This window comes from Ambystoma mexicanum, chromosome 1q (genome assembly GCF_040938575.1).
Source record: "Ambystoma mexicanum isolate Mex_15411 chromosome 1q, UKY_AmexF1_1, whole genome shotgun sequence".
NCBI classification, from domain to species: Eukaryota; Metazoa; Chordata; class Amphibia; order Caudata; family Ambystomatidae; genus Ambystoma; species Ambystoma mexicanum.
The window spans coordinates 928,092,996-928,106,414 of NC_090922.1; positions in this window are offsets into that span (position 1 = coordinate 928,092,996).

Genomic DNA, 13,419 nt, shown 5'->3' on the forward strand with positions numbered 1-13,419 from the left:
GCGTAACTGTGGTATAACTGAATTTAGAAAGTATGATTTATAGCGTCAGTGTGTTAAAGTTGAACTTAGAAGGTATTCCCAACATCATTGAGTGTGCCCCAATAGCGTCACAGTGTTAAAGCTGAATTTAGAAGGCATTTCCATCATCATTGAGTGTGCCCAATAGCGTCAATGTGTTAAAGTTAGAACTTAGAAAATGTGCCCAATAGCATCACTGTGTTAAAGCTGAATTTAGAAGGTATCCCCAACATCATTTGATTGTGCCCTAATAGCGTTAGTGTGTTAAAGTTCGACCTTAGAATATATTCCCAACATCACTCAGTATGCCCTAATAGCGTCATTGTGTTAAAGTTGAAATTGGAAGGTATTCCCAACATCATTGAGTGTGCCTAATAGCGTCACTGTGTTAAAGTTGAATTTAGAAAGTCTGACTAATAGCGTCACAGTGGTAAAGTTGAATCTAGAAAGTGTCAGTAATATTGTCATCTATGGTGCGGATAGTGACAACACCCATTCTCCATGTGGATGGAAAGGATGGAGTGGATGGAAAGGACGGAGTGGATGGAGTGGATGGAAAGGATGGATTGGATGGAAAGGATGAAGTAGATGGAAAAGGAGGAGTGGGTGGAGTGGATGGAAAGGATAGAGTGGATGGAACAGATGGAAAAGGTGGATAGAGTGGATGGAATGGATATACCTATGTATATTTCTGTATCTCCTGTATATGCTATGTATCTGTATCCCCATGCCATCTGTATCACATGTTTACCCTATTCATCCTGTCGCTTTATATATGTAAGCCGTTATGTACGCCCCCCGGCTCTCATGCTTGGTCACAGCCGCGTTACTAAAAACCACCATATCACACTACTACGCTTACTCTCTATTATACACCATCATTCAACTAGAACACAGCTATGCTATGACACATTCAGCCTAGCTGTTCTCATACTAACATGACCCCACAAATACCTCATCATCCTAATAAAACACAGCTAGCTGAGCACATACCGGGTAGCTTAGGCGTCTCCTCAGGCCTAACGCAGCCAGAACTGAGTTTGGGTGTCCACCCTCCAGACTGAACACATCCAAATGATTTCCTCAGCACGACACCTACCGCTCAGAAGCAGCTATCATGCAACAACCACACCAGCTGCACACATATCCTATGCGCCCACGCACCATACGACACTCCCTCTCTCTACTGACTTGAACTACAGTTCCTGAGGGCGTTCAACCTACCAGCACTTTGAGGTCATACCAATGATACATAAGGCGCTATATAAATGCCAAGTAACATAACATAAAATAACAGCAGGGCAAAGTCAATACAAAGTCATTTTTGCATTACAAAATGACTTTGCACTGCAAAAATACACTTGGCACAGTTCCATGAATCAGGGTTTGTGTCAGCAGTGCAAAGTCACATTTCATCAGTGCAAAGTCACTTTGAAACGTGCAAAGAATTCCATGAATCGGGCCCATTGCCTATTCTAAAATGCTGCTGTACTGTCATATGTGAATCAGACAAAGTCAAGGAAATCCATTGATCATCAGTGCCTAAAACTCACCTTGGGTTATATTCACCCTATTACTAGAGCATTCTCCCTCTTGAAGGGCCATCCCAGGTGTAAATGAGTCAAGCAAATTCCAGATCAAGGAAATCAAATACCTGTAGTTGTGGGGCTCCCTCCTCATATCGAAGGAGAGGGGGCCTCAGGAGGAATATAAAACTGCTGTAGAGACCTTTACCAGAGCACCTGATCCGCCAGCTTTCACCACTCCAACTGCAATGAACCAACAATCCTGTAAAACCAAGAGTTAACATACTCTCTTCCTATTGGTTCTAGCGGCCGCCAATACACTAACCCCCCCTCCACACCACAGCATAATTCCAAATTTAGCAACACTGCCCCCTACAGGAAACAATGGTCCACAACTGGCACAGCTGATCAATGAAACTGATCAATGCGAATGAGGTTACTGCAGTTCAGGATTAAGGAAGAGGACAATCCTCTGAGTACCAGGCTTTAGCCCCCGAAGGTAAACCTGGAGGAAGGACAGATACATGTGTTAATTCACATGACTGCTTGCCTCAAGGTCAGAGGCATTGGAGTACGGATTTTGAATGGAATCCTGGTGTCATATCCAGTGATGGCTTTCTCAGCTGGCTATTTGTAATGTGATGCCTGGGACTGGGCCCCTTTGGCTGCAGCGCTGTGTCTACTTGAACTACTATGCGACATTCCATTGTTACACTTTTCAGATGAGGTGGCAAACCTGCAATCTCCCTTGCATCTATATCAGTGGGGAAATCATCAGTGTGTGGTGAGCACCAGCGATACAGTGCTTTGCTGGGACACACACTCATCTCTCCAGGAGCTCATGGCACACGCAGGCAGTTTCTCAGGTCCCCAACTGTGATCACACGGTCTTAGCCTCACCCCTCTTAGCAGAAGCTGTGGCATCATCACTGGCTCCAAGGTGGACTACAGCAATGGACACATGTGCATCCCTTGTGCATGCGCTCTGGGACCAAGGAACCCTGTGCCCTTTGGAAGCTGACCTCCAAGACACCGTCGTGCCAGATCAACCCTGACAAGAGGATTGTTTTCTGTCTGATACAAACTGATTAAAACATTCTAAAAGAACTATAAAAGAACTCTACTAAGTAAAGGGCTGAGTGCCTATTGACAACAGACTCTCAGAGAGGTTCTCTAGATAACTGTAAGCAAATGTTTGAAGTTCTAAACTCTCCTATTCTGACTTGAGCAAAGCGCTCTGGGAGGAACAAGGATAGCAATGTTAAGATCATTCTCTTACCACCCATGGACTGATGTAGTCTCTGGCGGAGTAGGTGGTGGTCCCCCATGTTAAAGGTGGGTGGTTGGTAGATTGGGTCAATTTGTAAACACAACTGTCTGTGCCTTGGTAGCCTAGGTGGGTAAAGCATGTCAGTACCCTCTGCCTATTCCAGCAGCTTTACTCCCCTTGCTCCATTACCCCACCCATCCTCTTGTCCATCAGTCCTCTCTTTTGCTTTGGAGTAATCAGGGTGCACCTTAGGGTGTGACGTGCATGTCAAGTGGCAGTGATCTCCTGCTTTGGCAGGCCCCAATATCACGTCTGCAGGAGCCCCAGCCGGCACAAACGGTTCCATGTGTTAATATCCCCGCAAAAATATTGGCATACAAAAATATCGCCATATTTTTGCGGCAATATTAAGGCATGGAACCTGCGGGGGACACCCCCGCAGCCCCTGCATTATTTTTAAAGGAGTGCAGGACACCCCCGCAATCCCTGCTCCCAAAAAAAAACAAAATGACCCCCCCAAAAAATATCGCCTATGGCCGTTCCAAAAGACCTTATGTACAGCAATATTTTTGGTGGGGATAATATGTACTGATACCGCACAAACACCAGCGAGTTTTCAGTCCCCCCCAGCTCCTTTCAGATGGGGCTTTGCCTCACCCCACTGGCTCTCGCTCCATCAGTATGATGTCCAGAGTGGCCCCCAGTAATGGGCTCAGGCGCACTACTTGTCTATGCACTCTACTGCACACATGAGAGCTATGCCTTGTGGGAGAGCTGCAGGGGTGCCCCATCGATCCCAAGACGTGGATCGCTGTATCAGATACACCTGAGGAACATTTTCATGAATGAACTAAACAGCAATCTCTGACAAGAGAGGGCCACCTGCCACTTAGCAGCAGAATCTCAGAGAGAATCACTTAATAACTGTAAAACACGTGCTCCAAATCCTAAACTCTCCTCTTCTAAGTTGAGTAGAGTGCTCTTGGCAGAGCCAGGATAGCCATTGTAAGTTCATTCTCTCAACAGCCATTGAGTGATGTAGTCTCTGGTGGAGTACGTAGTGGCCCACCATGTCGTAGGCGGCAGACAGGTCGAGTAGTATCTGAACGGAAGGTGAAATGAAGGACACAGAGCTTGGTATCTGTGTTCACTTTTAAGAAGAAGTGCTGACAGTGCTCCTTCTGGGTCTGAAGGCTGATTGCTGGTATGATTTTTGTAACAAAAGGGACAGCCTAAGGTCGGGCAGGATGGAGAGGCTGAACTGATACTTTGTACGAGGGGGTGGTCCTGTCCTCAAATGTTTGCAAACTGCAATGATTCGTTGCAGTAATTATTCAAAAACCTCCACATTTTAGTAGTAATACATCTTGACAAGTATGCGTTGCTGGAAAAGAGGTAACAATCCAACTACTGGAGAAAAACTACTGTTGCCTTTATTTTAATTCGGCCACACATGTAGGTATTAAAAATGGAAAGTAAATAGACAAATAAACACATTACCAAGTGAACAAACAATCAAACACTTTGTGTTAAGTCAATAACAGATTATTCAAATGTTCTGTACATATAAATTTCAGAAGGTGCATGTGCAATTGTAACAGACGGACACTGAATGGCGCACTTTAGGATGTGTAAAAAGCCGAATTCTAAAGTGCCCTGTAGAGATACATTGAAAATTCAAAGGCACACATTAAGAGTTTATAACACACATGTACAATTGTGTGGTATGTTTTCTCCTGTACCCAGTTTGGCTAAGTATTGCTTCATATTAGTCAAAAAACAATGTCCTAGACAGTTAAATAATGTCGTGGGAGAGTCAAAGCAAGTTGCTTTCTGACCAAAGAACCTTTAAAATAGGGTCTGCTGTAGGCTGGTTTGGAAGGGATAACCAAAAAACTGGTCGACGTCAACATAAAGGTAGTGGTGAAAATTGGGGTCATAGTTCATAGTGGTTTCAACAGGAACATCATGACCTTTGATTGATTGTTTGTTCACTTGGTAATGTGTTTATTTGTCTATTTACTTTCCATTTTTAATACCTACATGTGTGGCCGAATTAAAATAAAGGCAACAGTAGTTTTTCTCCAATAGTTGGAGTGGTACCTCTTTTCCAGAAACGCATACTTGTCAAGATGTAGTACTACTAAAATGTGGAGGTTTTTGAATAATTACTGTAACAAATCATTGCAGTTTGCAAACATTTGAGGACAGGACCACCCCCTCGTACAAAGTGATTGGTGGTATGAAGCAAGTATTTTTCTTTGGTGTAATTCTTCATTACCGTGGCTGCAAATTTTCAGGAGGATCTTCTAAACAACTGTTTGCTCCATTCTGCCGTGCATGTTTTATTGTTCTTACTATACTTTACTTGAATTTCTGTCAGTTACTTGCATCTGTTAAACCTCAACTTTGCTAATGTGTTATACTTGCACTCAATTGATCATATGCAATTCTAGCGATTAGATTTTCTTGTGTGCACATCAGCTTTTTCCTTTCTGATGGTTTTTAGTCCTAGGGAGCCCTCTGCTCCTCACTGTGTCCTCGCTGGGCTGCTGCCAATTGCCCGCCCTCCCCTGTTAGCTCCCTGCTCCCTTTTCTCTGCTTCCTTCACTGTCTTCTTTCCCCTATGATTGTAAAGCGCTCCGCTGTTTAATGAAGCTCGGGCTGCACTCAATAAATACCATAATAATAAGAATAATAATAATAGTGTGCACTGTGCGTTTTACTGTTGTGATGAGATTTGTCGCACTTTGCGCATTTTGTACTTTCTACTCTTGAAATGAGTGGCGTCTCATTCTGATTCCACGCACTTTACTTTATTCAGTTAGCATAGGTGTCACCTTTACGTGTGGTCGGTGTGCGTTTCAGTGTTTGTGTGATACACGGAACTGGGTTCTTTTACTGTTTCCGCGATAAAGGTTTTCACGTCCCGAACGAAAATGGGGCTCGTGTGGGTGGTCCCCTACTATAAGAGGACCCACAGGACTGCACATTGGCCATGTAGGTAAGGGGAGTTGGGGGATGGTGGGGGAGTGAGGCAATAGCTGCGGAACGCAGACCTGCGAAAAAGGTAGTCTGATCCGCGCTCTACATGAGGGTGTGCTGAGGAGTTCAGGGGCATGGGAACTGAACACACAACTACTTCCTCTTATCTTTTCCTTCAGAGGCGTGGGTCGTGTGTTAGTGTATGTGCATCATGTATGTCATTTTTCCGACTACTATTCATAATTTCCCAATGGTTAGAAGCTCTCGGACTCTCTGAGGGTGTAACCACACTCCTCCGACATAGGCACGTTCCTTCACAATGAAGCCACATGGAAAATTGGTCACATAAAAGCACACCCTTCTGATGCAGTGCTATGACTTGGGGACGGTTCCTACCCCATGGCCACATATCTGCTCCAACCAGTGTACACACCAGAGGAAATATATCATCCCAGATCCTCTGAGTGTCACCCGTGGCCTGAATGGCACAGGATGTTATTCACCTCAGCCTTTTCAATCCATGCTTCCTTCCGTGGCACTTCAAGATGACGTGTAATCGCTTTCTGTGGAACATTTTACCACTAGTGGACTGGATGGCCCGGATGCAGTGGCGTAGCCAGCGACCTGCTTGTTGGTGCTGACATTTCCCCACATTGAGGAAGATGCAGCATAAGGCAGCAGCACTCTGCAATGACACTCAGACTGAGGCACCAATGGGAAACTGGTGCCAGGGCCGGTCTTACACCAGATTGCACCCCAGGTGAGATGCATCATTGACGCACTCTCCCCAAAATGATAATAACAAACATTGTATGTTACAAATGTTGTAAATAGAGCACTGGATAAAGAGCTCGTGCTACACAAGCAACATATTTCAACATGATGGTTGGGGGATACCTCGTTAGAGAGAATACAGTCTGAAGCACTTGTGGGGTGCATTATGCATACATTACAATGGGGATAAAGATAAGGTAATAGCCGCTGATTATCACAAGACAGCCAGCCGCCAGGGAGTTTAAAGACAAAATGCCCACTGAAGAGCTCTAAACCAGACTTTGTGAGCAAATGGCGCATGTGGAGGAACCAGTGTTAGAAGGCAATGAGGCGATAACACTTCTGTATATCCTGTGGGAAGAGAGGACGTAGCTTGTAATGCAAGCGCTGCAAAGTGCACATTTAAAGCCCCAGAACGAAAATAGAGGAATGAATATATTGCAAGACTGATGTGTTAGAGACAATTGATATACCCAATAGACCCTTTTATCTTGTGTTATTAATTATAATGATACATAAATAGTCCATTTATGTATAGCGCTTCATTCCCGATCACTGCCTGCCAAGCACTGGAATACCAGGCGATAGTTAGCATTTTGCTAGTAATCAATGTATTGACCCCTGAAGTATGAAGCGTTGAGTAGGCCATATGCGATTCAAAGGTGTGACTGCAGGTTGAACATGGATGACTGTTATGCTGTTAATGAAGCCTGTGATGTGTTTGTTATTTTCTTTTCACTCTCGTCGACTCCCTAATTTGGTATGTATTGCGGATCTTATATTAACTGTAATAGATATTCAATGTATTTATGATATTCATTATTTTATGATAAATGACGATATGGAAATTGTTCCAATTTATTTTCAAATGTCAAACAAACAGCCTTGAAAAAGACAGAAAGTCGAAACCCGTGTTGGCTGTTATACTTTGGCTGTTATTATACTTTTTGGCTGCATCCACATCAGATTGAAAGAATAACTAAATATAAAAATAATTCAAAAATGTCTACAAATTTCAAATTGTTCACTTTTTGCATCTATTGAATCAATGATATTGCATTAGAGAGATTGTATTGGGAGTTCTTATTTTGCGGCTAAGCGCGAAGTGCTAGTAATACAAACATCCTGAGAGCTGAGAGCTTGCTTGTGAGTAGGGCCTTGCACAGGTATGACACAAGCTGATGCTTTCTGATTAGTTGGCATTTACTCTTATTAGGTGGCTAATAATGTCAGGGTTCACTGACTTGCTCTTGGAATGTGATTGCATTCTGCTCGACTCCTTTGGATGGCAGCCAAGTGGACATGCTTCAGAGGGCAGTAGTAGTTATTAACAAAGAGCTATAGTGACCCGATACTCAAACTATTGTGGATAGACACACAAAACACCATCTGTGCAGTCTCCAATTAAGGTATGAACCATACATAAACAAGTACTGGTAAAACCGGTAGTTTAGGCTTTTCTATAGTTAAAAGCTTTTCTGTTCTGCGGCTACCAAGAAGTGTCATTATATGCCTAGATATGTATGCCATTTACCATATTTTTGCATCATATGGCAGACACTCAGATCTTTTGTTGGCTATTGCCAGCATATGCCCAGGCACTATTTGATAGGTACTGCCATGGTATGCTCAAGTTCTCTGATTATATGGCATGTATTACCATCATATATGAGATATTGCCGTCATGAACGTATTACTCTGCCCTCTAGGGGATGCCATCATGCGCTTGCTCCGGTACTACTGCCCTGGCATTACTAGCAAAAATATGAAAATGACATGTTAATGTCCCAAGATTGACATGTATGTTACATACATATTCTAGGTATTGTCATCATAGACGTAGGCATTTGTTGTGTCTATTGCCAGCTATTGCCAACATATGGCCAGAGTTTGTCATGTATTGCCAAGGTGTGCACACCATTAGCTAAGCATTGTCACCAAACACCCAGGTACTCAAGCTGTGCTGTTGCAAATTTTCTGGAATGCTTCCTCTGATTCCACAATTGGCAGCATAGCCCCAAGAGCATATGCCTTTCATTGTTCAATCAAACCCACTCCTGCTGCACTGAGCCTGCAGGCCCGGCTTCAGTAGCAAGGCCTAGTGCTGATGGATGTCCAGCAATGCACACAGTGACTCCCTGAAAGGGCCTGGAAGTGGGCAGAGTTTCCTCCAGGCCCGAGCTCCAGGAGTCACTTCCTAGAGAGCACGATGGGAAGCCAGCCCAGGGAGCAGCCCCGGGAATGGCCCTCACCTCAGCATAGGCTGAGTAGTGTGGATTCCCTTTGCTTCTCTTACCAGATCCCTACCTAAGTAATAAATTACAGACAACTTATGTGTATGGAAAAGTTGTAGGCCGTAGGCATTTTATTTTCTTACAGAAAATACAACACAACAAAATAATTACACTACCATATGCTTTTGGGCACATTGTGTCCAATTCCGAAATTGCCCAAGGCTCCTCCTGAGTCCTTGTTATCCCTGAGCCTTCGTTCCTGGGCACATGCCGCCTACGACGTGTCTTGGACCGTGTACCGAAAGAGTACTCGGTGTTCCTTCTTCTGCCTGCTCCTTCTTTTCTTGGACCGTGTACTGAAAGAGTACTCAGCTTTCTTACTTCTGCCCGCTCCTTCTTTTTTGGACCGTGTACCGAGAGAGTACTCGGCGTACTGGCTCCTGTCTGCACCCCTTCTTCTTCCGTTATTCTTGTAGGGTGGGTTGGGCGGCAAACGTTTTTCCTTCCCCTTCTCCAGGTACTAAGAGCCTACCCGAGAGAGGTGAGCTCTTACCTGGTTTGTGCCGCCTCTCCTTTTCCAGGCTTACTTATACCCCCCCGGCCTTTTGTTCCTTCCTGGGGGTGGCCGGGTTACCCCCTGACCCCTTGCTGTTACATTTTGCACCTTCCCAGGTGCTGTTTTCCTGCCCTTCCTGGGCTTTTGTTTCTTGTGGCGCCATTCGGACGCCCCTCCCTACGCTTTCGCGCCATTTTCCCCCACCCCGCGCCTAAACTCCCAGACCCTCTATCGTCCCGCATTTCATGCGGCCCGGGGCCTGGGTCATAGGCTGACTAGTGTGGGTTCCCTTTGCTTCTCTTACCAGATCCCTACCTAAGTAATAAATTACAGACAACTCATGTGTATGGAAAAGTTGTAGGCCGTAGGCATTTTATTTTCTTACAGAAAATACAACACAACAAAATAATTACACTGCCATAATCTTTTGGGCACATTGTGTCCAGTTCCGAAGTTGCCCAAGGCTCCTCCTGAGTCCTTGTTATCCCTGAGCCTTCATTCCTGGGCACATGCCGCCACACCTGACTGGGTGTTCCTTACACCCGCTCAGGTCCCCCCCCAAAAGCACCCTACCTACAACCCCGTTCCTGGAGTGCCCTAAAAATGTTGTTGGAAAAAAACCCCATCCCTTCCTTTGATAGGTGCACCCCATCCTGGTGAAACATGTCCGGGTTGTTCCGGTGTAAGCCATGTCTTATGAGATGTAGCCCTGTGCTCTTGCAGTACTTTTCTACTGATTTATTTAGTTTCTTTCTGGCTATTTCAATTGCGTGCCTCTTCTCTGCCCCATACCAGACCCTTCTTGGTATTATCTCTGACATAAAAGTCTCGGTTTTCCACCAGCTGTGGGCTATGCTATGCAGTGACTCGCAGATGCTCCTTTGTAATTTACCCCTGCTTGTGCTCACCAGGCCGTTCCCCCTGAGATGTATAACCAGGTACTCGGGGGGGGTCCCTGAAACCTATCAGGTCCGACAGCCTGTCGTGGATGTCCTCCCAGTGCATCCCCGGGAGACCCCACCATGACGTAATTGTGTTCCTTAAATGTAGTCCTTGCTTCACCTCTTCCAGCCACCTGCCTGCCCAGGTCACAAAAGAGTGCCCCACTATCCATGCCGATTTGTATGGTCCGGCCTCTGTGGAAACGGGGGAGATAAGTGTCATATCAGTTCCTCTCTTATGTATTTTTTAAAACATTGTGACTTCCATCCCCCAATTCGTCTCACCCCCTTTGCTCCCAGGCCCCCGCCCACGCAGAGGTTGCTGCCCCTATCCTGAAAGAATGTGTCCCAAATTCAGCTGGATCCCATCCCGCTTTCGCCACCGCCTGTTTTAATACTGCCTGAAACTGGTACCTACTGAGCGTGCTGCCGTCCCTATGACTCAATAACTGTCCGTCGACCTCTGGTCGCAGATCTAGGAATCCTTGGGTGATGCATCTGGGACAGTGGTCCTTTTCTCTGATGCAATTGAGATCTATTGCTCTCTCCTTCCCCATTTGGTCTGTCTTAGATTTCCTTAGCATTATAGACATCCCCTTGACACCCATACTAACGTCTTTTCTTGCCAGGCCATCTCCTGTCCCCGTATTCCTGGCCACCAGTTCCCCTATTCTGAAAGCTCCATAGTATTCTAGCGCAAATACTGCCCTGAACAGCGCGGTTTTGTACGTGCTGCTGCATGTGTCTTGCAGCACTTTTAGCAGAATTATCGATTTCCCAAAATTTACCGGCCTTCTGCTATCTGGTTTTTTCCCCTCTAACTTCGCCCGTCCCCATATAGCATATTTTATCTCAGCGCTGTCAGCCGGGTCCGGTATGCCCGCCACTTTTGTGGTATATGCCACCGCCGCCAGGTGTGCTGCTGCCCAGCTTTTCTTTTTCCCTCTGGCAAATTCCCCTTCGAGAAATTCACAAATTTTTTCTGTTGATATTTTTCCACCTTTTTTACACCTGTTTCCACCAACACATCCTTTACATGCTTTTCGTACTGCTTACCCGTTTTGTACGTCAGGGCATTTCTGGTCAGCTTGTCGATGACCCTTTCCTTTCTCCGTTCTTCTCCCACTTCTTTTGAGGCGACCTTGTGGCCAACCATGCTTTCCTTTCTAGTGCCTCCAACGGGACCCATGCCTTCCGTGGCGTGGGCGTTCTTTCCTTGTCGGCGTCCGGTCTAAGCTCCCTGAATTTCTCCCACTGAAAGCGAGAGATTGCATCAGCCACCACATTTTCCTCCCCAGCGATATGCCTCGCCTTTATGCATGTATTCATCGTTAGGCTTTCCAGTGTGATTGCCCTCATTAATTCTAATACTATCATGCATGACGCCCTTCCTTTGTTTAACACATGCACCACCGCCATGTTATCTGACCATACTGACAACTCCTTGCTCCCTAGCTCTTCCCCCCATGCGCATAACGCGACCCATATCGGGAAGAGCTCCAGCAGCGTTATGTTCTTTGTCCATTCCGCCACTTGCCACGATTTTGGCCACTTGCCTGCACGCCATTTTTTCCCCAGTATTGCGCCAAAACCAAAGCCACCTGCTGCATCAGTGAACAACACCCTTTTACCTTTGTCGTTCACTGGTGAGCGCCATATTACCGCCCCCTTGAAGTTTTTCAGAAATTCTGCCCACACTTCCAGATCTCTCTTGATTCCTCCCCCTAGCCTGACCCTGTGGTGCCCTTTGGTAGCACCTCTTGTTTTCAGCTCGATACTTCTCTGGAACACCTTCCCCTGCGGTATGACTCTTCCTGCGAAGTTCAGTTTTCCTGCCAGCGCTTGCAATTCTCTCACTGTTGCTTTGTTTCTTCCTTGTAGTTCCTTTATTGTCTTCAGCAGCTCTGTCACCTTGTCCTCCGGGATCCGACACCTCCCCTTGTTTGAGTCGATTTCTATACCTAGGAATTGGATAACATGCGTTGGCCCCATCGTTTTCTCCTCCGCCAGAGGAAAACCCCACTCGCTCGTTATTTCCACGAATTTGTCCAGTGTTGCCCTGCATAGATCCGCACCTTTGGGGCCGACGAATAAAAAATCGTCCAGGTAATGCACCATCATGGACTCCCTCATCTCCTGTGTTACTGCCCATTGTAAGAATGAACTTACCCTCTCGAAATATGCGCATGAGATGGCGCACCCCATCGGGAGGCATTTTTCGATGAAGTATTCCCCCTCCCAATGCATGCATAGCCATCTTTGTGATCTGCTGTTGACTGGCAACAGGCGAAATGCCGATTTAATGTCTGCATTCGCCATCCATGCCCCTTTCCCTGCTTTTCTGACAAGTTCCACCGCGTCCTCGGAGTCTGAATATGATACTGGCGCCTCGCTCTGAGCGATGCCATCGTTCCCGATGCACCCGGGGGGTAGGATAGGTGGTGTATCAGCCTGTATTCCCCTTTGTCTTTTTTTGGCACCAGTCCCAGTCTTACTGGTCACTATATCCCTGTTTTCGATTGCCGATTTTAGATTCCTAGGAATGTCATGTGCTCCCTGCCCGGTAAACGGGATGTTAAAACCTTCTCTAAAGCCTTGCCTGACTTGTTCTGCCGCTTCTTGGTCGGGGTATTTCTGGAGCCACCTTTCCATCCTCTCGATTTTTACCGGCGTGGCCCCTTTCCTGCCCCAGTTCTTATTTCCGCGTCTCATCTCTTCTGCCACTTGGCGCTGCGGCCTTTGTGCACTTGGAGCTGCTGTGGTCACCCTTGCATCTCTCGCACTTGTGGCTGAACTTGCACTTCCATCCCCAGCTACAGGGTACCCCCTTTTCAAAGCTCCTGCATTGACCAGGTTCCGCTCGTGCTGTCCCCGTGCTCCCACTGCCCCCCCCCGTGTTGTCGGGGGCAGGCTGCTCTGCCACCCTCTCTGTGACCCGTAATTTCTGCTACGAAAACTATGGTCTCTATTTCTGTCATAGCTGGATTCGTATTTTCTGCCACTGGATGTATAATCCGCTTTGTAATCATTCTGCCAGTACTGCCTTCTCTGCTGTCCCCCTGTGCTCCGCTCCTTGGAATCCCATTTCTCCTTTAGCACGTTAAAAATTTAGAGG